This window comes from Callospermophilus lateralis, chromosome 17 (assembly GCF_048772815.1).
Source record: "Callospermophilus lateralis isolate mCalLat2 chromosome 17, mCalLat2.hap1, whole genome shotgun sequence".
Lineage (NCBI taxonomy): Eukaryota > Metazoa > Chordata > Mammalia > Rodentia > Sciuridae > Callospermophilus > Callospermophilus lateralis.
In genome coordinates this window covers 62,283,038-62,287,264 of record NC_135321.1, presented here as the reverse complement: position 1 = coordinate 62,287,264, position 4,227 = coordinate 62,283,038, and the positions used below count along the sequence as shown (strand labels likewise).

Sequence of the window (4,227 nt, the reverse complement as noted above, 5' to 3'; positions counted from 1 at the left end):
AGCAATGTATGAGTATACCTTTTTCCCCCACATCCTAGCCAACACTTATTGTTATTTGTCTTCATAGTAGCTGCCATACTGACAGTGAGATGTTATCTTAGAGTAGTTTTGATTTGCATTTCTCTGATTGCTAGAGATGATGAGCATTTTTTCATATATTTGTTGATTGATTGTATATCCTCTTCTGAGAAGTGTCTGTTCGGGTCCTTGGTCCATTTGTTGATTGGATTATTTGTGTTTTTTTGGTACTTAGCTTTTTTTTAGTTGTAGTTGGACACAATACCTTTATTTTATTCATTTATTTTTATGTGGTGCTGAGGATCGAACCAAGGGTCTTGCACGTGCGAGGTGAGCGCTCTACTGTTGAGCCACAACCCCAGCCCTGGTGCTTAGCTTTTTGAGTTCTTTATATATCCTAGAGATTAGTGCTCTATCTGATGTGTGAGGGGTAAAAATTTGCTCCCAGAATGTAAGCTCTCTGCTCACCTACAGATTGTTTCTTTTGCTGAAAAGAAACTTTTTAGTTTGATTCCACCCCATTTATTGATTCTTGGTTTTAATTCTTGTGCTATAGGAGTCTTATTAAGGAAATTGGGGTCTAATCCCACATGATAAAGATTAGGACCTACTTTTTCTTGTATTGGACCAAGAGTTCCCGGTTTAATTCCTATATCCTTGATCCATTTTGAGTTAAGTTTTGTGCATGGTGAGAGATAGGGGTTTAATTTCATTTTGTTGCATGTGGATTTCCAGTTTTCCCAGCACCATTTGTTGAAGGCAGACTGGTAGACTAATGGTACAGAATAGAGGACACAGAGACTAACCCAAAAAATTACAACTACCTTATATCAGACAAAGTTGCCAAAAGCATGCACTGAAGAAAAACATGCACTGGAGAAAAGATAGCTCCAATGGATTTCTGGATTTGCTCCTTTAAAATCAGGATATTCTGCTTTTGCTCAGGTGGCAGTATGGCAATCTGATCTGCAGTCAGCTGAAGAAGCTGCATGATCAAAGTTGCTTTGTATTGATCCTCTGGAGTTACCTGGCTCTACTCAGAACTAAAACTTCTTGGCTGGCCTCCACCTTGCTTGCTTGCCCCCTGAATACCTGCTCCCTGAATTCTTCCCCCTTGTATGCTTGCCCCTGTGCATGCCACCTCCAGGATTTCCTACTCCTAAAATGCTTGGGACCTGTCTGAGTCCGTCAGGGTCCCTATATTAATAGGACAAGGACCCTGGTTTCCACCAGTCCTGGGGCCTCTTGCATTAGGCCCAGGGCGTCTCAGCTCTAATCCTCTTGCTTCCAGCCCTATGGCTTCCATGGCCAGCTTTCCACTGCTCTTGTCTCCATTACTCTTGTATCTAAGACTTCTGTTTCCATGGCTCAAGCCTCATCCCTTGAGAACCTCTGCCTCCTCTACTATCCATAGATAGACCCCTTCAATCTATCATGGGTCCTGTATGCTCTCCAATTAGTAATCTGGGATCTGATAATGGCCCTTCTCTCACATCATGAGAGGAAGGACCACAGGTGTCATGACCAGAGTAACTGTGCATGTGGGGACCCTGATGAGGTGAACTCAGATAACCCCTAGGTTCTACTTCTCCAGTAACTAAATGCAGAGTCCCTCCATGTGGGTCATTTGGAGCACCTCCTGACAGTCCTTGAGGAGGTAGGCTTCCACCAGTCATGGGTCCCTGAGGCACAGAAGCTCTAGGATCTGACATCTGTACTTGTCCCTGTTCTAAGAGCACTGGGCCAACTCCTGGTATTCCTTGTGCCTGCATTGCTTTTCCAGGAGTGAAGGAACCAGGGCCAGTTCCAGGAACTCCTGCTGGTATTGGCCCTGGAGCTAGAATTCCACTCCGGATAGGAGTCTGCATCAGAGGAGAAATGTTCTTAATGAGTCTTCCAGCCATGTATTGAGGCTAAGGAGCTGGAGGATACTGTTCATTGAGTATAACATTAGGTCCTGGATACAGCCCAGGGTAAGGACCAGCACCAGGGCTGGACACAAGACTGAGATTTGCCTGGGATCAGTAGTGTGACATATACCTTGTAATACCGAATTTTCAGAGCAATTGCAGGATCCATGATTCACATCATTACTTGTGCCTGCAGCGCATAAGCCTGTTGTGGATTTTGAAATAATCTGTTTGGAACTTCTTGGTGATTACTCTGGACACAGGGCTTCATCTGCCTCATTAGCTCAAACATCTGCTCTGGGTGAAGACTAGCAACTGCTTTGGTATTTGATTCAGGAGCATTTTCTGGATCAAAGGGGTCTCCATAGGGTGAGTCAATAATGGGTGCTGAAGCCATAACCTTTGGGTTTTTCCCATCTCTCTATCACATATTAGATGGAAACTGACAACAGAACCTACCTCTGAGAAAATTCCTTTAACTGCTTCTCAGTTGCTTCATCCAGTTTATTACCCATAAACACTGATCACAAAGACCAATACATTGCAGGGTTGCTCACCACCACACTAGACACGATTCCAGTCATGCACACAGCTGATAGCAAATTCTTCTATGAGTCGCTCCAGGTATGTTTCAAATTTACAAGTATTTTTTCCACTTTTTAACCCCTGAAGCACCTTTCTGTCATGTGGACAGGTCAGGGCTCGTTACCCTGGAGAATCTCTGGCCTCCGTTCGTATACATTTATATTCCCTCTTCTTTGTGTTAATAAGTGTTCACCCATCAATGAGGTCTGGGCTGATCTGCTTTCTGTCTAGTCATCATCATCCAAGCCCAAAGGCCTGGACTGTACCTTGGGTGGAGATCAGGTACTGCTGCCACAGGCAGAGTAGGTGAAACAGATACTGCATTAGTCCAACACCTTCATTTTATTGATGAACCTCAAGAAAAGCACCATATACTGAAGAAGAGCAAGGACCCTAATTTGAATGATCACAGTGCTTTTGATAGAACCCAAGTTATTGTAGAAAATACAGTAGGGAGATATGAACACAATGATTAAAAACCTAATGTCACATTTGAATCCTAAAGGTTCTGGGAATGAAGATATGGTTCTAGAGCAAAAGAAGTTGTAGAATTCACTTTTTGTTGTCTTTTAATGCTTTCTGTGAGATAGGACTCACAGTTGGCCTTTTTTTGTTGTTAAGTTTAATTTTATTTCCTGTGCAGTTTGCACTGCTTTGTGACTTTCCATTTAAGACATACAAGATATGCATGTTATTTTGTATGTCTTAAGTGGAAAGATGCATGGAATAATAAAAAATATAAACCACAGATATCCCCAAATGCCTAAGGAATAAAATATTGCCCTTTCATTGGAGGGGCTAAGGAATCCTCCACAAATCACATCTGATTAGTATTCTATTTTCTTTATGCTTTTACCAAATGTAATGTATTCATAAACAATGTATTTCATTTCGTCTCATTCTGAACTTCAGATAAAGATTACCATGCTGTAAAATGTTACTAAAACCTGCTTCTCATAGCTTAAAAGTGTGTTGACATGATTTGTTCTTATGGTGCTTAGTTGGACACTGAGTATGATAATCTAGCATGTTTCAGAGTTGTAACTTCCTACTTGATTGAACCAGTTGTAGTTTTGCATTTTTTCTATAACTAAATGCAGCAATTTGTCTGAGCCATATGTCCAGCAGTGAAGCTCCTTTATTAATGGTTTGAAATCTTTAGCCAAGGCCAGGTTAAGACAGTGTTTTCTGATTGTGATGATACTGACCCATAGCTCTATCACAGTTAACTACAGTAGATTCACATCACCTTTTCTGGATATTGGCTAATTTTTAAATTTGGGCTATTTTTTAAATTTCTCATTTTTGATTAATTTTTATTTCCAAATGAAGAATTAAAATTAAAAAATCAGTTAGCAATAACTGTCAATAATATAAAAGAAGCATAAGTGGTTTGTTAAGGAGCTGGGAAGCCCCCTGTAGAGTTTCTTTGAGTTGAGATGAGTGACAGCAGAGGAAGCAGTCTCTAGCTCTATGATTTCTTTCTGAATCATTTCTTTTTAAATACTAGAACTATATAAAGAAGCTCCTCAATTTATGGTAGAACTGTGTACCAAAATAAAACTTCATAAGTTGAAAATATCATGTTGAAAACACATTTAATACACTTAATCTACCAAATGTTACATCTTAGCTTCACCTATCTTAAATGTGCTTAGAACACTTACATCAGCCTACACTTGAGTAAAATCAACTAACACAAAACCTATTTTGT

The 4,227-nt window shown here is 40.4% G+C and overlaps 1 pseudogene; it reads right to left on the bottom strand.

Annotated features, from left to right (window-relative positions):
• Positions 1-838: 838 nt before the first annotated feature.
• Positions 839-2,512, bottom strand: LOC143638113 (cleavage stimulation factor subunit 2 tau variant-like; annotated as a pseudogene).
• Between the last annotated feature and the right edge of the window lie 1,715 nt (positions 2,513-4,227).